Below are 22,403 nucleotides of genomic sequence, written 5' to 3'. Positions count from 1 at the left end.
ATATTGAAGTCATTGTCTATAAGCATCGCGTAAAATGAGTATTGATAGATGGAGGAGTTGGACTTAATATATGTACCTTAAAACTTATCCGTACATTAGGCTTCTCAGAGGATTCTATTGATCCACGCAAAAAAATTACCATAAAGGTATATGATGACGAGGAAAGATCCTCTAAAGGAACAGTATTGTTACCAATTCAAGTTGGACCGATACAAAGAGATACTATGTGCCAGGTCTTAGACATAGACCTCACATACAATATTTTATTAGGTCGACCCTGGATACATGAAATGCAAGCAGTGCCTTCTACGTATCACCAGTCTGTCAAATTTCCCTATAACAGACAAGAGGTCTCTATATCTGCTGATCACAATCTCTTTCAACATTGTAATGCAATGGGGGCAGCCTAGGATAGTTTGGTTCCCCATAATAGGGAAAAACAAAAATCCTCAACAACAGATCTTCAACAAACAAAGTGTGAATCATTACCTGGAGATTTCAAGCAGAAAATGCAGATCAGAGAACAAGGCATGGGGGAATACTCTTTGGAACCCATGTGTTTGGCCAACTTACCAACATCACCCAGATCTCATGGATTACCGACGACATCAACACATTAGGTAACTCAGCCCATCACCAAATTTGATAGAACATTCATCTAACTCGGCAATCTAGCACATGAATCAGAGGAAAAGGACATCCTTAGCTAGCTATACAAAGATGAGGAAGAAGATAACAAAGCAGCTACTCTGGAAATAGTTCTACCAACACACCTATATGGAAAGGGCTACTTAATCATACAACAAATAGGATATGATGGCAAAGGACCTATTGAAAAATGTAAAGAAGGAGTCACTGAACAATAGACCTTCACTCACAATTCAATAGGGCCAAAACAGGATTGGGCTTTGAACTCACTCTCCTACCAAGAAGGACACCACGCAACAATCCAAAACCTCAGTGGAAAGCAAAGAAGAAGTACAAAGAAGAATCCTGACAAGAAGCACTATTTGAGTCAGCAGAGACAATCCGCAAGGAATGTGAACAACAAGAAAAGAAGCAGCATCAGGAGAAGCCCATCATTCACCAGAAGGCAACATCTACAATAGTAGCTCATATTCAAGAACCAATATCTAAAAAAGCAGAATCATCTCCTGATATCATTATTCCTCCTCAAGAAGGGACAATATATGAGCAAATACAAAAGGTAGAAGCAGGATCCAACACAGAATCAGAGAAAACTATCAAACTAGTATCAATCATTAAGGACCTATTCTCACCATACAACATACCAGTTCACAGCATTGATAGAATCTAGGATGATACCTCTAAAACTGATTCCAATGAATATGAATGGGGTAGTTTTTCTAATATTCCTGATGATATTGTGGAAAATAGCAGTCATACACCCATTTCTGAAGAAGCATACAACACAGAATATCGACCACTTGAATTTGGTCCACAAAATATCTATGACGCCACGACAAATGAGCAGCGATATTATGAGCAAGTCTATACGGAAAATGATACCATCGAAGACCACGACGAAATCCTTGACTTCTTTAAAACCAAAACCAATCATGATGAAACCTCCATCTTCACACTTACAGTAGCCGAACTTGATCCACCAAACGACTCCTTACCCCTTGTCTTTCCTGACCTCATCGACTGGGACAAACTTGAAATACATGATATACCAATTTTCCCAAACAATGAATCTATTATCCACTACCTATGTACCATTAACCCATAAACAAGCTCTACCAATGAACAAAGTAACGATGTCTGCAACCCAGGGAGTGCCAAGTCTCTCAGTCACAAAAATGAACCAAATAAAATATTTATGGCTGAAAACCAGTCAATGGCAGCTATGGATCACAAAAAAGTAAAATAAAGGACGCATCTGAGGGTGAAAACCTTTTTAAGGCACCTAAAGATGGGAGAATTGACACTCTTCCTGAACATTTTCATGAGCGATCACCCATATTGATTGAGTACACTCAATCAATCAACATTGATACTACAGAAGCAGCCAAAAAACATACACCTGGCCAAATCTCTGACAAAGGAAGAAAGTTCAACATTTATCAATTTTTTTAAAACAAAGCAAATCAACTTTGCTTGGTCATACACAGATATGCCTGGAATTGATCCACACTTAATCATGCATCACTTGTCCATTTCTCCAGGAGTTAAGCCAGTCAAACAAAAACTACAAAAGATGAATCCACAGGTGGCACTCATGGTTAAAGTTGAACTAAAGAAACTATTAGATGTCGGATTCATTCGACCCATCGACTATACAGAATGGATTTCCAACATAGTACCAGTATCAAAACCAGACGGCAGTATCAGAATATGCACTGACTTCAAAGATGTCAACAAAGCCTGTCCAAAGGATGACTTTCCTTTGCCCAGTATCGGCATAATTGTAGACCTCACAGCAGGCCATGCAATGCTCTCACTAATGGATGGTTTTTCAGGCTACAATCAAATAAAAATAGCCCCAGAAGATCAAGATAGAACAACGTTTACCTATCCTTGGGGAATGTACTGTTGGAATGTTATGCCTTTTGGCTTAAAGAATGCAGGAGCTACTTATCAAAGAGCAATGACAACAATCTTTCATGACATGATGCATACCTTCATGGAAGACTATGTGGATGATTTACTAGCTAAATCTTTCACCAGAGCAGAACACCTCAACATCTTAGCAAATATTTTTTATCGATTGGAGAAATTATAAGTCAGACTCAACCCTAAGAAGTGTGTCTTCGAGGTTACATCGGGCAATTTATTAGGTTACATAGTCTCAGCTAAAGGTATTGAAGTGGATCCAACAAAGGTACAAGCCATTATGGAGATGCCACCACCAAAGAATATCAGTCAGCTCTGATCTCTACAAGGACGAATTCAATCAATCGGGCGATTCATCGCCTAGCTTGCAGATAAAATTCTACCATTCAATCATCTGCTACATAAGAATGTACCATTCAAATGGGAAACCAAATGTGCAGAATCTTTCTATCAAATCAAACAGTATCTAATGAACCCACCAGTTCTCGTACCACCAATAGCAGGAAAGCCACTCATTTTATACATTTCAACAACAGATATATCACTGGGGGCACTATTGGCACAATAAGATCAACAAGGAAAGGAACGAGCTATATACTACATCAGCAGGACATTGAATGGATATGAACTCAACTATACATTCATTGAGAAGGCTTGTCTAATAGTAGTCTTCGCTTCTCAAAAATTTTGACATTATATGCTAGCACACACAATTAAGCTAGTGGAAAAAATTGATCCCCTCAAATATCTACTCAGCAAGGCAACTCTTACGAGCAGATTGGCTAAATGGGTCATGATTCTCAATGAATTTGATATCCACTACACAAAACGAAGAGCTATCAAAGGACAAGCAATTGCAGATCAGCTGGCTGAAGCACCACTATCGGGAAAACAAACTATGGAGATTGAATTTCCGGACGGGGATTTTCTTACTATTTCTACCAAACAATGGACCCTATACTTTGACGGATCCTACGCACAACATGGTTCAGGTGTTGGCATTCTATTCATCACTCCTGAAGGGCACACTATACCAAGATCATATAGGCTTATGTTTCCATGCACAAATAATGTAGCCGAATATGAGGAATTGGCTATAGGCATCAAAATGGCCGTAGAATGGAAAATCACAGAGTTAAAGGTCTACGGAGACTCACAACTAGTCGTTAATCAAATCAACAACGACTATCAGACAAAGGATGACAAGCTGCTACCCTACAAACGAATGGTGGATGACTTCAAACAGTATTTTGTACACATCACCTTCGAGAAAATACCAAGGTTGAACAACAAAGCAGTCGATGCAATGGCTACTATCACTTCATTACTACAAATTCCAGAGCAATAGAGTCGTTACGAGTTTCTGGTAGAGCAACTTTTCTCCCCAGCCTATGACCACTCTAACTCCCATGTTATCTATGCCTTGACTGGTTCGGATTCTCCTTTATATGGACCAATATATGATCATCTAAAGAACAACATCCTACCCATTGACCTATCCCAAAACCAAAAACATAATTTTATCCGACAAGTCGCCTGTTATACCCTTACTATTGATACTTTGTACCGTCGAGGTCTAGATGGTACTCTTCTTTGTTGCCTTGATCGTAATGAATCTGACTCCGCTTTACATGAGCTTCACGAAGGTATTTGTGGCACACATTCAAGTGGGACTACTCTTCCTAAAAAGCTTTTAAGAATGGGATATTACTGGCCGACGATGGAAAAGGACTCTTATCACTTTGCAAAAAAGTGTCCTAAATGCCAGATCCATGGCAATCTTATACATGCACCAGCACAGGAACTGCAACCATTCACAACATCCTGGCCCTTTTGTCAGTGGGGACTAGACTTGGTCAGCAAAATTCATCCTTAATCTTCAAATGGACACAAGTTCATTATAACTGCAACAGAATACTTTACCAAGTGTATAGAAGCAGTCCCCATGACCACAGTAACTGGAAAACAAATTGCCTCTTTTATCCTAAATTATCTGATCTGCAGATATGGTATTCTGAGCTCCATCATCACCGATAATGGACAACCTTTCAAAAACCAAGATGTCTGAGAACTATGTGAAAAATTCAAAATACAACATCGTTTCTCTACTCCATACTACCCACAGGGGAATGGTCAAGCAGAAGCATCCAACAAAACAATATTGAAAATCCTAAAGAAAACAGTGAATGATGCAGGCAAATATTGGCATGTACAACTCAATCCAACACTTTGGGCATACAGAACTAGCATCCGCACACCTACAGGAGCGACACCATTCTCATTGGTATATGGATCAGAAGCTATTTTACCCCTGGAGGTAGAAATTCCATCTCTCAGAGTCTCTCTAAAAGGCTTAATCCTAGATGAAGAGTATCGAGTTAACCGACTACAAGAACTTGAACTATTAGATGAAAGACGTCAGCATGCTTATACTCATCTCAAAGCATATCAGCAATGCATGTGCAGAAGCTACAACCACAAGGTCATTCCCCGACATTTTTAAGTTGGTGAACTAGTACTCAACGAAAATCCTAGAAATCAGCAGGATTGAGAAAAGAAAGGGAAATTTGAACCTAACTGGTTAGGTCCCTATGTCATCATATCAGTCTATGGATCAAGTGCTTATGAGCTAACAGCTTCAGCAGGAGATGTGCTCGACGAACCAACTAATAGCATCCATCTGAAGAAATACTACACTTGAGTAGTCTAATGCATGGAAAAAGTCAAAAACAATCAAAAAATCAAAAAATCAAGAAAAAGCAAATAAAAAGGTACAATAAAAGCAACTGGTGAAAACCCAGTAACAGGTGCTATTGTGAAAGGATAGCTCCTCTATCTATATATATCAATATCCTTATCTCCGCAGTAAAGCACTATCGGCCATCGCCCGATATTTTATCACAAATATCCATTCAAGACATACTTAGTGTAGTCACTATCCTGATTTATCCGTCTATCCTTTCACCACATCTCACCATGGCTTGGTAATCATTGTACATACCCACATCAAGAGGTACACTTAGCTAGGGGCAATAATCGTCAAAACTTGCAACATGTTCAAACCGTTAAGACTATTTGCAAAACTCAGAACATCATATCCAACAACCAAAAACTTACTCAATCACAAAGCAAAACATCGATCGCTAAAACAGGATTCAAAAGAAATATGATGGATGATTTTATGAAGTACCAAATGTTGCATTTTGCATAAAGTCTTGACTATTTTTGCATTTAAACTTTTTGGATTATTGGATTCTCTAAATTTTCTCTACAATGCTTCAAAGCTAGAGAACATCGGGAAACTCCAATATTTTTCTTAGTCTTCTGTCTATGAGGCGATCATTTGTACTGTGTAGATACTTGTCTCAAGACATGATTCACAACATATCACTGAAGACATGATTCCACTTTATGCATACGAATGGTTTAATCTTATCTGTTTATACGCAATCCGCACTCAGGTCATCCTGGTTCAATTATACCTTGACGCTTGTGCTATCTTGCAAAATCAAATATCATGTAAATTTTTCTCAGGTCATCATGGTTCAATTATACCATTATGCTTGTATAAATTTTCAACATATCTGAAGATCAATCAATGCTCAATGATGATACATATATCGAAAGCAAATAACATGTGGCTATATCGGGATGACAAATGCAAAATGAGGATGCTCAAAAGAAATTAGTTGCACATCATTTTACATTTAGTTGCATATCATTTTACATTTAGTTGCATATCATATCATACATCTCATTTTCAAGATACATCTCACATCTCATAACATCATGCATTTACATCATTACATTTCACATCACATACATCTATCTAAGCATTGCATCATCATAAAATAAGCACGAGCATATAGAAAGCATAAATCCATAACACATCACATGATCAAAGAAAATGGTGTCATATATATATATATATATATATATATATATATATATATATATATATATATATATATATATATATATATCAACAAATAATCAATATACAATCTATCTCATGTCTATGCCCAGTACAACAAAAATAATGATAAAAAATACAATGGAGACAACATCTCTCAAGTATGACTATCTCCTAAGGGAGACAGTCTCGCCGCAAAAGTCCCAGCCCTTAGATCTCTAGGTGGATCATGTCTCGAAGGCCCTATCACACCTCTGCTCTCTAACCGCGACCCAGTCTCTCGAGATCAACTAGATCTTGACTGTGTAAAGCTCTGCACTCGGCGCTCCCTAAGCACCGCATCCTCATAATGTCATCGGTAGTACTCCGCCTGCTGGGCTCTCAAAGCCAGCTCTCTCAAGGTGTCTCTCATCGGACCACCTACTGCCGCTCTCTGCAAACTCACTGCGATCTCCTCTGCTCAACCCCGCCGCTCTATCTCCATATCATGCTCTATGGTCAGCTGAGTAATCTGACGCTACTGCGCCTGCAACTGCTGCACTGACAACTATAGCGATCTGATCTGTGCATCCTCCACATGTGTCAGAATTCGCATCTGTAATGGTACCTGTGAAGGGGTACCCCCTGTCCCTCTACCTGTCCTCGGTGCTAGCGGAGGTAATACATCTGACCTCCTTCTCTGAGTCGGTTGCCACACATCCTCATACCCTCCCATCGCTGCTATCACCTCCTCCACCTGCTCCTCCTCTCCAGCTCTGATAGCTAAACCCCCTCTCCCTCTATCCAAGGCCACCCGCCGGACAGCTCTCTTTGCCCGTATCCCCCTACCACCATCTCCACCCCTATCTCCTCTCCTCCGTAACTCCAATCTCCCTCTACCGGCACACCGACCTCTCCCACCTCCTCCACCATCTCCTCCATCTCCTCCTCCTCCATCACCCCCTCCCTCATCTACCTCCTCATCATTATCGAATGCTGGAAGCATCTCCGCTGGATCAGATATCCTAGCTACTGCCCATGCTACGAAGAGTCCTGCAAACTCATGAGTCATCCCTGCATCCATGATCTCAGGGGCATAATCCCAAATCTGGCCAGCTAACTGAAAGAACTCCTCTACGAACGCCGTACTATCAATTGTAGGACCCCAATCTGGGATATCCTGTCTCCGTCGAGCATATAAGCATGCTCCCTTTGGAATGCCCTGCTGCCGCCCATACTGCCGCAACACCCGACTATGCAAAAAACTCTCTATAACGAAGGGCGTCCGCCCTATCAGATACTGAGACATGAAGACATGTGGCATCTCCATCCCATCCTTCGCCCAAACCTCACAACCTGTATATGGTCGCTAGACGACCGTATCAATATCATCTAACACTCTCCTCTAATGCTCTAGTTTGCCCAGCTTACGTTGGACAACTAGACCTCTGTACCCATATGCATAAGCGCATTTGATAGGCCTAGGCCTATCTCTATTTGCCAATGGCCTCGCCGCGGGAATGTGCTCCCATCTCCATACCTGGAGAAGTGTCACACCAGCTAATAGATTGTCGTAATCAAGGTACACCGCCTCATGTAGTCCCTATATATATGGGCCAACATAGCTGATCCCCATGCAAAACAGCAACCCTGTGTCACCATGTCCTCCAACACTAACCCCCATCTAACAGATAGTCCCTTCGACCTACGGTTGGGACATAGAAAACCACCAATGAAACCTGCTAGAACTGATGGCAGAGGAGTGTAATCCAGATCCAAAAACTCCTGCCATGGGATCTCATACCCGCAAATGGTATCATCCTAAAAAATCTGGTGCAGGGCCTCAGTCCCACCCTCCTCTGTCTGCTCATACAGTAGCAGTGCACCTACTATAGGAATCCGCATAATCCGGTAGCAATCCTTAGGAGTCACTGTCATCTCACCTGTGGCTAAATGAAAGGTGTTCGTGTCGCTATGCCACCTCTCTGCCAATGCTGTCAACAAACCCCGGTTTACAATAAACCGAGGCATCTCTAGCAAGGAGGTCAAACCACACCTATCAATAATATCCCTGTCTCCCTGTGTCAATCGTGGTATCAATGACCACGGACTCAGAAATCGCTCATGCAATTGCACCACACCAAGTCGCTCCTGTCAAACACAATGCAAGTCCAATATCAGTTCCCTCATCAACACATGGATATCAAAATCAAAATCATCTCAAAAACTTGTAACACAACTCAAGTTTCACAAACATATCAACTTGTCATACAACTCAAGTTTCACAAACATATCAACTTGTAACACAACTCAAGTTTCACAAACACATCAACTTGTAAACAACTCAAGTTCCATATCAAACTTGTAACACAACTCAAGTTCCATATCAGCTTGTAATACAACTCAATCTCCACAAATTCATATCAATCATATTCATATCCAAAACTTGAAAAACTTTGAACACATTTAAATCAAGTTCCACAAAATATCCAAAATCATATCACCATCACTATCAACTTGCAACATTGCAAAACAAATCAAGTTGTATCAAAACTCATATTGGAGACATCAAAGACAGCAGACACAGCAAATGGCAAAAATTCACTTATCCCAGCAAACCTGACATCAGCCTAGAAAATTTTTCTCGTTCACAAAAATCAAAATTTTCTCTATGCGCTAACCTACCCCATCCACGCACTACCTAACCAACCCTATGCGCTATCCTTTTAGCCACATGCGCCCTCTAAAATACCCTATGCGCTACGTTGTTCTGTCTACGCGCTGCGTGTTTAACCCTATGCACTACCCTAATTCTTTCAGACGCTACCTAAATTCAATAACCCCTACGCACTACGAAATTTTTCGTATGCGCTAACCCTTTCGACGCGACGCGCTAAAACAAAAAATCCTCATGACAAATTGCAAAAACTGACTAAAAATGACAAAATAAAAAATAAAAAAGGGTCAAAAATGCTCACTTATTGGTGGTCCATATGCGGCGGGCCTCCGATACCTCCTCACACGCTCGAATCGATGAGTAGAATATGGAATCGACATATTGACTTCTCTCCAAATGTCACTATCTCCAAAGTCAACAAGCACAAATGAGACAAAAGGAATCACTTTTTCCCCTTTTATAGGGTAAATAAAAATTAGGGTTCCGTCAAGAACTCGCTCGCGGTATCTCATATCAACCTATCCAATATCATTATCTGGAGATGAATCAAATCAACACATTCAACATAGACCAAAATTCAAAATGCTATTATCAAAATCAATCAAATTTTCAAAATTTTGATTCATCTCCCAAGGGGGCATTATCAACATCGATTATCAAAACTGGGGCATGACATATCTTAGAACGACATAAAAAATTTATTTGATCATAAATCACGACAACACATCATTTTCTTTGAATCAACATGTGCACACACACGTCACTTCAAAGAGGGGCAAAATGTACATGTATAAAAATGACCATATTCTTAAATGAATATTTTATGTTCATTTCTCTGTTTAATTAAATCCAATTTAATTGAGTCACTCACATTCCTCTATTTAATTAAGTAAATTACTCAATTTATTTAAATTAAATTCACTAGGCCTCTTTTACCATTTAATGGGATAAATCTTTTTATTCAATTAAATCCCCTCTATCCACTTTTAATTAAATTCAAATTTAATTGAATAGTTTATCCTAAATTGAATAAATCTAATTTATTCAATTTCCCCAATTGCAACCAAATTGAATTAAATTAACTTTATTTCAATTAAATCTTATTATTTCTCCATCCACTTGCAAAATCCTACATCTCCCACTTGCCTCCTAAACCCTATTCCTAACCCCCTTCTAGACTCTTCTAATCACTTCTAAATTAGCCTAACCCATCTCCTAAATATTGTCACATCCCTAAGCAAGGGGAAGTCACTTCTCAAACCCTCAAAGTCTTTGAAAACCATTAAAGGCTTCAACAACTTAACTTTAAAAAGTCTCCCTAACCATTAATGGTTAACTCAACCCTCCAACATGATTAAAGAATTTCTTTAAACTCAACCCACATCTAACCTAGGGGTCTCGTCAAGCATTCATTGCTTTGACCATGGTTATCCCTTAATCCTTTGCACAAGAGTTTATCCTTTGGGTAAAAGCTTTATCCAATGAGTAATCCTAACTCAACCTTAACCCTTACCCCCTAAGGTAACCATGAGGTCTTCTCAAGCATTTAATGCTTCTTACATCTCCTCTCAACCAAACCTATGTTGCCAATTGTCACCATTTCATTGGTGAGAATTGTGAACATAGATTGAGCAACTTTCAAACTCAACCCTTGATTAACTCTCTCAATCCTGGCCATCCATTGCCCTATTTTTGCTATAAATAGAGCTCTCATCCCTCCATTTTTCAGAGAGATGCAAGCTCTTATTATCATACTTATGCTCAATTTTTAACACATCTAGTCTCACTTTGCAATTAAGAATTAATCTAATAATCATTTTAGATTGCTTCTTTTATCAATAGCTTAAACACACAACTAGTATATCATGTTAGGATAGTATCACTACTAATCTTGTCATCTTATAATCTAGTTCATTTCATTTTTAGGATCATGCATAGATAGGTTGCATTTGCATGTTAATATCTATCAAGCATCCCTCGTTCTTCCATTTGTCATCCCTAAACCACTTTGCTCAGTGATCTGAGAGTAGAGAAACTGGTTTGAGGGACCTTGTGAGATAGAGAACCATGGAACCAACCTTGGGAAGCTGAGCCATACTTCATGACTCCATAGCTTGCACTAAGAAGTCTTGTGGGTGTGTGTGGACAAGTCTCCTTAGGCTTCATTTTTCACATTTTGAGTTCTATTGACCCGTTTTTCCCGCATACAGTAGGAAATAGGTGTGGGTAGGTAGGAGAAACAATATAATATTCCACATGAGGTGGATCACCCACTGAATGTAGAATGTAACAACAAGATAAGACCACAAAAGGTGGAAATTCTCCTACACACACTATCTGAATATGGCACAAACACCCAAGTGTCTCATACCCAAACTACTATGAAATGCATTTCCTAAGTAAACTTAAGTAAGGTGTAATAATATCCAAGATGAATAATTATTTACACCAACACCCCCCCTTAAGTGCAACTTAGGGTAATGCACTTAAGTCTACAATGCAACTAAGAAATGCAAGATGAGTCCCAGCTACTAGGCCATGTTAGGTACCCATGTACAAATGCATGCAAACCAATGCAATGAAATCTCTCACAAAGCGGGGAAAGAGAGAAAAACCCAATGGGAAAAAACCCTCCCCCAAAAGAGAGATGAAAGATAGATACAAAGAACTCTCATAGAAATATGTGAAGGACAAAACCCCATGTGAGGAAAAAGTCCCCCCATATGAGAGAAGAAGAAGAAGAGAGACTAGGAAGCCCCCCCTCAATGTGGAATCTGCACCAATGATAGAAGCTCGATGATGAATGAAGAAATTGCTCCACAAATGTCCAACCACGTTCCTCCCCTTAGGAAGAAACAAAACCAAAGGTGTATCCATGAAGTCTCCCCAACCATGAAGGGAAGATGTAGGAAAAATACTCATGATGAAAGGAATCTCTGAAAACTGCTCAAGTGTCCCCATGCCGATGTTGAAAGTTACCCCCTCCAAAGGTGGTAAACTGCTCCACACTGCTGAAAAAGGAACTCCAAGATCTAGTGGAGAAGAATATAGAACAATATCCAAAGACTCATATGTCTCCTCAAAAGATAAAGAGACCTCCTCCAACTGTTGGACAAAAGTATACACAATCATGTCGACCTCTAAAGATTGATCATGTAGAGAATGCACAAGAGGGTCAGACTGTTCCCTCACAACAATCGAAGAATGATCATCTTCATCAAAGAGAGGATGAATGTCATCAATGATGTCTCCCAAATCTGTAATATAGGACTCCATAAACAAACCTGCAATGTCTATCAAGTAGGCATCTCAATCAACTGAAGTTGGAAGACATGAAATATCCTCCTACACTAAATCACAAGAAGGCAAAATTGTTGCACTAGCTGCATCATCAGGTGCAATATGTGGTGTGATATCAAGAGAAGGAGATAAAATGCAAGGCTCAAGAATGGGCTCACATGTGAGAATACCCAAGTTCAAATGCCCAAAGTTCTCCTCAAAATTTGAATCATCAACATAGGAAGAATCAACCTCATGAATAGGACCAAAATGTGAAAAAGAGTACAACCGAGATGCATGATCAACCACCCCAGTCGCAATGATAGCTCCACTCTCCAAGTCTCTAATGATAACTGAATCAAGTGTGAACTCCACAGTTTTCCTAGTTGCCCCATGTGTGATTTGATAGATGGAAAGAAGATTGTTTGTCAAGTGGGGTACACACAACACATCATTGAAGGAGTTATCCCCAATGGCAATAGATCCTTTCCCAATCACATCCACGTATGTATGATCGCCCATCAAAATTTGTGGCATGTGGCAAGGCTCAAATGTAGAAAACATAGACTGCGAAGATGTCATATGATGAGAAGGCTCTGAATCTAGAAGCTATCTCCCTGAATCATGACTTGTAGTAGCACAAAGAGCTTGTCCCTTTCCTTTATCTGTCCCAAAAGAGTGATCCTTTCCTTTATCATTGGAAGAAGAAGCCGATGTAGACATTCTAGAAGGTAGGTTGATTTTGTTCTTCTCAAGAAGATTCTTCAACTCATCAATATCCTTCTTGTAACAATGATGTTCATCATGTCCTGACTTCTTGCAATATCCACAAAAAAGATTGTCCTTATATGATTTCCTCTTGATAATGGCAAATCACCTTGTTGTGGAGAGGAAGATTGTGCTCCATCTTGTTGTGGTTTTGACTTAGGTTGCTTTTGATTCTTTCATTTTCCTTGATTGCTTTGAATCCCTTTATTAGCCACCAAATCTTGTGACTTTGAAGATTTGAGAATCCCCATTGTGGTCAACTTAGATTGCTCAAGTATCAACATCTTCATGAATGAATCAAATGAGGGAGAAGTGTATGAAGAACCTTGAGCTAACCTATGGGTGTGAAAGCTAGATACAAAGGCTGCATACTCTAAAGGAAGCTTGTCCAACAAGTTATAAACCAATTGAGCATCCTTTTTGTCAATTCCATAATCCTTTAGCTTTTCTATTAGCTCATTTGCTTTTGTGAGATAATCTTGAATTGTATCAAAATCCTTGGGATCCAAAGTTGTGAGTTCACTATCAAGCTTGTAGCCCTTAATCTCATCAACTTGACCATACAATTTTTGAAAAATATCCCAAGCCTCTTTAATTGTAGTACACTTATCAATGTGAAAAATGAGGTCATCTGATACATATTTTCTAAGAGTTCCAATTGCCATAGCATTTTTAGTGAGCCATTCAAGTTGAGCATTAGGATCAGCCTTAAGATCAAGTGGTGCTGTAATAGTTTCATTTACATAATCAATGAGCCTTTTCCATTAGTTTACTCCATGCCTTAATCTTCCATGATGCATAATTATGAGGAGTTAAAAGTGGAAATTTAGGAGAACCCATAGCACCAAAATGAAAAAAAAAACACAAGATAGAGAGAGGCACAATCACACAAGACACACCCCCCCCCAAAAAAAAATACTCAATCAAGAAACCCCCCCCAAAAAAAATAGTGATTTGGCACTTTATACTTAGTGCATATACAATGGGCCACTTGCAAAACAAGGAAAAGTGGACTTCTGATTTCAATTTACAACTTCTCAAAATGAGATATAAGAGACTTCAACAAATACTGCTAGTGATCTAAACTGAGATCCAAGCAAAATACAAGTACCAAATAGGCCAAAAATGATCAAATACTGAAAGTACAATTTCTACTTAAAATCATTGCAAACTAATGGCAAATTATGAAAGTAGACAAAAAATGATGCACTCTCAAAAAAAACGGCACTTGAAAAGGAGTCCATATGAGCCCAAATGAAGCCTCCAAAGTTGTAAAAATCGGGATTTCATCATTTTCGAAAAACATATATCCGAAAAATAGAAAACTCTTGCACCACTGTACAGATCACGAAATTCTACCCCAAAACAAAAAAAATTGCTTGAAAAAAGGAGTTCGGATGAGTAAGAGATCACTATTTGAAAATTGTCTGCAAAATTATAATTTCTAGAAAATTTCTGCCACAGCTTCAAACTTCAAATGTCTCTAGATTTGGCCTCCAAAGTCTGATTTGGATGAAACAAAAGGCAAAATTGACTTTCTTGGAGCTCCTCAATCCAATAGTAACCTCAAATTTGACCCATCAAGCTTTGATAATAACCTGCAATAGAAAGCTCCAAAATACACAACCCCAAATAGCATCAAATTTCTCTCAATTGGCAAAGCAATGACACTCTAATGGCTCTGATACCATGTGAGATTTTGCCAAAATCTAGAGGCAATGGAAAGCACAAATAAGAGAGACAAAATAGATGATAGAAATAAATTGTATTCTATCAAGATGAAAATACTGATCAACTGGATCATCAATCGTTACATACAATGAATATAAGTCTACTTATATAGGCAAGGCTATATGGATATGTGAGCACACAAACATGACATGTGGCTCAATAATAAATAAGGGTAGGTAGGAAATAGGTGTGGGTAGGTAGGAGAAATAATATAATATTCCACATGAGGTGGATCACCCACTGAATGTGGAATGTAACAACAAGATAGGACCACAAAAGGTGGAAATTCTCCTACACACACTATCCCAATGTGGCACAAACACCCAAGTGTCTCATACCCAAACTACTATGAAATGCATTTCCTAAGTAAACTTAAATAAGGTGTAATAATATCCAAGATGAATAATTATTTACACCAACATATACCTTACTATTTTACCTTTCCCTCAGATTGAGCCTTCGGTGAAGTTGAATAGCGCCTCTCTTCAACTTGATTGGATGGGTTCCTTCTTGATGGATGTGGAATGCTCTCCAAATGCTCAACAAGGTAAGTGGATTATTGGATAGGATTATGATAGATGGATGAAGATTTGGATTAGAAGAGGATTGGATAGAGGATCATGAAAACATTATGATGGCATGATAATAGAAGATAGAAGAGGATGGAAGCGGAATGAGGATGCTATGAATATGATGATCCTTTGTGAGGAGAAGAGACTCCAATTTATAGATTGAAGGAGGCCAATGGAGGGCCAAGATTGATTTGATCATGAAGGGTTGAGATTGATTTGAGATAGAAGGCATGGATCAAGGGTGCCTTGGGAAAATAAATAGGAATATAAAATTCCTTGGGAAAAAGGGGGAGAAATTTGAATTTCAAATATGAGGAATTAAAATTTCCAAAATAAGGATGCATTGAGGGATTCAAAGAAATTTGAATTTCTTTGAGAGACTCAATGTTGATGTGACATGAGTGGGAATTAAAAATTAAGGGATAATGATAATCATGATTATGAGAGATTCTAGAAGGATTAATTATGCGGATTAATTATGCTAAGGGGATTAGGAAAAGTGATTTGTAGGAATCACATGACTAGGTTCATTAATTATAATTAATTAACTCAGTGGGTTTAGAGGAAATAATTATTGGAGGGGACTTTAGAAGAATAGGGGAATAATTTATATATTTGATAAATTAATTATTGGACAATAGTGACAAGATTAATTAAATTAGATTTAATTGATTTTGAGAGGAATAAGGATAACACAATTGATTAATAATGTCGATAGGCTTAAATTAATTTAATATTAATTTTAGGTGTCTACAGAAGTTCATACTAAATCCATGGATGTTGACTTTGTTATCATACCTTCTTCTGAGCAATTATGTGTGAAGTTGGGTTATCCTTGGCTATCTTCCATGAAGGCTATTGCTTCTCCAATCCACAAGGGTCTTAAATTTCCTCACAATGGAGAAATAATAACCGTGAACCATATCTTATTTCGTCCATCCGAAAGAAGCCCCAGTGTTCCTATTGATCTCTTTTGGCTAAACAATTTCAATCTCTTCCATCAAGGAGCGATGTTCTTTTTCAATCTTATAAAAAATGGAAGAACGATATGATTTTATCCTTAAGTCAACCTAGATCCCCAACATTTGACATTCCTATTATTCTTCAAGATAAGGTTATTCCCCTTATGGATAGAACTAATCTCCCTCCTAAGGAAAATCATCCACCTATTCCTATGGATGTGACTTTACCTTCTCTTAAGGAGAACAACAATATTCCTCCTAAGGTTAGACCTATACCTCCTCCTCATGATGGACCCACTCTCCTTCCTACACCCGCAGTTCCACCTCTTTCCTCTTATCGAGAGAATAGGCTTGCTTCTCCTCTTGTTCAACCTAAAAGACCTCAGCCTAGACCTTCAACTATCAAGGAGAGAACCATTCCTACTTGTTCAATTGTTCCTCCTTCTCAGCCTTCAACTAAGACTCAACGAAATCATTGTGTGAGAGAACGTCGACGAAGATGTCGTGTTCGAGCTCATGGAGCTATCCCTCAAAATATTCAATCTCCTCAAACTCCGACAGTTGGCATGATTCCATTTTCTCCTAAGCAATATGTTCAACCTACATCTCCAAATCATAAGTTGCATAAAACATGTGATGGTTTTACTCCTATTTGTGTTCTTGCTCCTCTTTCTCTAAACTTTGATGAAGAAATGGGTGAAAATATTATTCATAATGGAAATAAAACTCCTAATGCTTCTGATAGTTAGTATGAATATGTTGGCGTAGACAAGCATTTATCGGATGAGTTTTCACAAACCCTAAACCTAGCTCCTAGAATCGAACAAAGTGACTTACAACATGAGCATAGTCCTTGTTTGGATCTTTTGATAGCTCCATTTGTTGTGCTTGATGTCGCTCGTCTGGCATGTTGCTCGCCTTCCCGAAATAGTGATCAGCAAGATCGGGAGGCGAATGTCGTGCTAGATTAGCAATATTAGCACTGCAGATATTTCTCCCTCTCATTTCTTTCTCTTTTGTGACCATTCTATATATATCCTTGTTCTTCTATTGTTCCCTTAAATGTCTACTTGGGGACGATGCAAAGCATTGAGATCTTTGCTTGGTCTCTTTTATGTTGACTCAAAGACATCCTCTCTTCTCTTTCTTCTAAGGTAGTGCCCTTCTTTTGAGAATGACGATTATTATATGCATATACATACATTTTATACATGAGTTATCATACAGCATACTGACCTCGAGGAAAGCGACACTACCTCGTGTTTTGTGTTCATTATCCTTGGATTTATTCCTTGATTGGGGGCTAAATCCTTGCAATAACGTACTCCCTTTCTTCTCTCTCTCTTGGGTGTATCCTACCTTAAAGCAATCGCTCCTGATAAGGCGCGCGTGATTGCTTTAACGTGGGGGCATACACTTCGCTCATATTTTCCTTCTTGCGATACTTAGAGTTACTTAGTGAACCCTAATTTTCTTTGTAATCTTTTGTATCCTTGCTTTCATGACTCATAGTGAAGGGAACTTTGCTACTTGTAGTCATGGTTCTCCCCTTCTCGATCTTCCCTTTTACTTTGTCAATCAAAGTCATAATATCCTAAGTCCACTAGGGGCTTGGCGCATCTTGCCTCCTTGACGTGGTAAAAGTCTTTCAATCTTGTTTCCTTGTACTTTACCGACATTATTGGCATACACTTATACTCCCGCTAAAGTGGGGACTAAATTTAGTGTCATAAAATTGCGACCCTAGCAATTTTCGACTGCACTAGGGTCCTCACGCACACAGGTTTGAATCCTCTATCCTAATCGGAGACCAGAGATTGCTCAACCCTCAAAAATAGCTTCTTCCTTGGCCTCTGCATCACCTTGTCCGCACTCTGCCCTCGAGAAAGGGGTAGGATAGGGGCGTGGTGCCACTGTCCTCCCTTGGACAAGGGCGTGGCGCCACTATCCTCCCTTGGACAGGGGCGTGGCACCCTTGTCCTCCTAGGATAGGGGTGTGGCACCCTTGTCCCTGCCCTATTTTGGGGCAGGACCCTTCCTAGGGTTGCATTGTTGGTTATGCATTGGGCGGGAAACTCCCCCAATGTCAACCCTACACGAAAATCAAATCCACTAACATGTATTTAAGGAACATTCATCCTCTCATTTGCATAAGTTGGATAGGTCGAAGCTGGACAAATTCAAGTTGCATGAGCAATCAAGCATTCAAGAGTATTTAAGCATTCAAGCATTCTTTTCCAGCATTGAGCATTCTCAAGTCTCCCTTCAAGGCTAGGTGTTGCATTCAAGTCAAGGATTCAACCATTGAAGAGGAGATTGATTCCAACATTCAATTCCACACAAGCATCTCTATCAACATTGCTATCACAACCTCCCTTGAGGTGATTTACAATCCAGTCTTTAATTTACATCTACTTGCAAGTACTTTCTTTCATTACTTGGTTAATTCCAAAACCGGGGTTTGACCTAAAGGCAAGCCCCCAATCCCAACTCATTTTCCTCTCTTTTTTGTGTGTAGGTTGCAGGTGCACGGTTGTATTTTTGGATTCGGGCTCCATTTGCAAAGGCGGAAAAACCCTTTTCGTTTCACAGATTTTTTGGAGGACCGTGTACATTCCCGCCACAGTTCAGGCAACTTCTCCTCAAATTCGCAGGGCAACTTCATCTCAACATATTATTGCCAGATCCAGGTGCACAACTTCATACCATATACCGATCTCAAGTTATAATCAATTCTTTGTCACTTTTGCACTACATAATTCAATCAATTCCTTTCCATTCCAAACAAGGAAGAGGGGATCAACTTATCATTCCCATTTCATTCATAATTCAATCTTCATCTTTGAAGGTTGAATCTAATGAATTCTCCTCTCCTCTTCCAAATGTAACATGGTGAAAAGTGTTTGAAGGGTAATCAATAGTGAGACTCTCATCTCTCTTTGAAGGAAAGGGTAGTTTTCCTCTTGATCTATCATTCACCATTTTTCCACCATTACAACAGTTATATCCTGAAGTAGTCCAAACAAATGTTATCCATTGCAATTTGTTCTTTTGTGCTTGCATGTTTTTTATAAAACAATCATTACAACAAGAGTAAAGGTGATCAAATCCATAATTTATATACTATATTTATATCTTTTATCATTTGAGTGAGAATATATTAAATTTCATGTTGGCTATTTAATTTCACTTCACTTCCAATTCAAAGTAAGGACAAAATGTAATGGTTAGAATTACACATTTCCTTTTCCTCTTATATTTTGCCCTCATTGCAACTAGATTTTCAAAAAACATTTAGTAGTATATAAAATAGATTTTTGTGTGAACATTGAAAATTAATGTTTTCTAATTCTAATCTCATATCACTCATCCCTAAAAATTGATCTTGATCGTCCCCCCATTTATCATTTTCCACTTTAATTCTAAAATCTAAACCCCCATTTCCAATAATCATTGTGAAGCAATGAAAATATTTCAAATTAAATGGCCTTTGATCCTCCCCACATTTGTCATTTTCGGAATATTAACCCCCATTTCAAATAATCATTGTGAACTAGAATTAAACCCTCATTTCCAATAATCATTGTGAGCCAATCAATAATCATTGTGAATCAATTAAAATATTTCAAATTATGCATTGCAATAAAATATTTAAGAACCATCCCTAATATCTCGAATGAAAAACACTTAACTAAATAAAATTTAAAGAAAAATCAAATCAAATAGTCTTTTATTAATAAATGAGCACTTCATGAGGTGAGGTTTTCTTTCTCATAGTGTTTTGGTTAAGAGGTGGTGTTGTTGTGACCACCAAGGTTCAAACCCCTATTGGGCCATTGTGATCGCAAGTCTTGTACCTTCACAGATCCATTATGCTCAAGGGTTTGAGTCTTAGAAGTGTTATATGGAAATGGGGTCCCCAATAGTGACCTCCAATTTATAGCCCTAGATCAAAAAGGTTTCATGTGGAGCCAGAGGACATTGCCATAGGTCAAAAAGTTTTCATGTGAAACCAGAGGACATTGCCATAGATCAAAAAGGTTTCATGTGAAACCAGAGGACATTGCCATAGGTCAAAAGTTTTCATGTTGAGCCACAAGCCAGAGGACATTGCCATAGGTCAAAAAGTTTTCATGTTGAGCATTATGTTCTAGTGTCTAACCTCTAATTTGTAGTCCTAGGTCATAAAGAAGTTTCATATGGAACAAGAGGTCATTAACATAGGTTAAAAAGATTTCATGTGAAGCTAGAAAGAATTGACATCATCTAACACATTTGAAAAAGGTATTTTTAGTTTAGTATTATGGGCTCCGTGATAATAAAAGTTACATGCGAGACATAATATAGCATCTCCTTTCACCTTGCTATTTTCAAAGTAATGAATGTGGGACTAATAAATAAGAAACTGTGATATTTTGTGTTGTTATCCATTGGCATTTGTTATATTTGCCTAATATGATATTACATATGATAGTATTACATGCTTTATGTGCTTTTCATGGTATCATTTTTCACTTACCACCAATTCCTTGTGTCCTTTATATGCAACTAATTGCATGGGACATTATCACTAGAGTGTGTTCATGAGTTTGATTGCAATGATGTAGTTGTGACACATTATTATTTACAAGTACCAAATAGAATTTCATTACTATATCTAGATTGGAGACCTTATCATGGTAGTTGTAAAGACATATCCTATTCCATTTGGTCAAAGTCCTTGGCACCTTTCCTACTTAGTCATAGTCCTTTACATTTGTTTGCTTAGTTATTGACCTTGTCTACTTGACCATATTCCTTTATATTTATTTGCATAGTTAGAGTTGTACCATTTTCTATCATAGAAAAAAACTCTCATCCCACTTCTTTCACTTTTATATAAATAATTCTCGTAAATTGTGATAATACTAATTTTTAAATGGCTGACAAAAAATTATGCACGATAGACATGATATTTTTACAATCCATAATAGTGCTTGAGTAGCTTCTTGATAAAACTACATATAATTTTTTTGGCTAATACACTTATATCCAAAAGTAGTGCAAACAAATGTTATCCATTGCAATTTGTTCTTTTGTGCTTGCAAGTTCTTGATTAAACACTAATTACATCATTACAACAAGACTAAACATGATCGATATCCATAATTTACATATTATACTTATATTTGTTATCATTTGAGTGGGAATATATTTAATTTCATGTTGGCTGTTTAATTTTACTTCACATGCAAGTCAAAGTAAGGACAAAATGTAATGGTTAGAATTACACATTTCCTTTTCCTCTTATACTTTGACCTCATTGCAACTAGATTTTCAAAAAACATTTAGTAGTATATAAGATAGATTTTTGTGTGAACGTTGAAAATTAATGTTTTCTAATTCTAATCTCATATCACTCATCCTTAAAAAATGATCTTGATCCTCCCCACATTTATCATTTTCCACTTTCACTCTAAAATTTAAACCCCCATTTCCAATAATCATTGTGAACCGATGAAAATATTTCAAATTAATTGGTCTTTGATCCTCCCCACATTTATCATTTTCAGAATATTAACCCCCATTTCTAATAATCATTGTGAACTAGAATTAAACCCTCATTTCCAATAATCATTGTGAATCAATCAAAATATTTCAAATTGTGCATTGTAATAAAATATTTAAGAACCATCCCTAATATCTCGAATGAAAAAACACTTAACTAAATAAAATTTAAAGAAAATCAAATCAAATTGTCTTTTATTAATCATTGTGAATCAATCAAAATATTTCAAATTGTGCATTGTAATAAAATATTTAAGAACCATCCCTAATATCTCGAATGAAAAAACACTTAACTAAATAAAATTTAAAGAAAATCAAATCAAATTGTCTTTTATTAATAAATCAACACTTTTCTTCTCGTAGTGTTTTGGTTAAGAGGTGGTGTTGTTGTGACCACC

Source organism: Cryptomeria japonica, chromosome 3 (assembly GCF_030272615.1).
Source record: "Cryptomeria japonica chromosome 3, Sugi_1.0, whole genome shotgun sequence".
In the NCBI taxonomy this organism is placed as follows: Eukaryota; Viridiplantae; Streptophyta; class Pinopsida; order Cupressales; family Cupressaceae; genus Cryptomeria; species Cryptomeria japonica.
The sequence above is the reverse complement of the archived record's forward strand: the minus strand, read 5'-3'. Positions refer to the sequence as shown.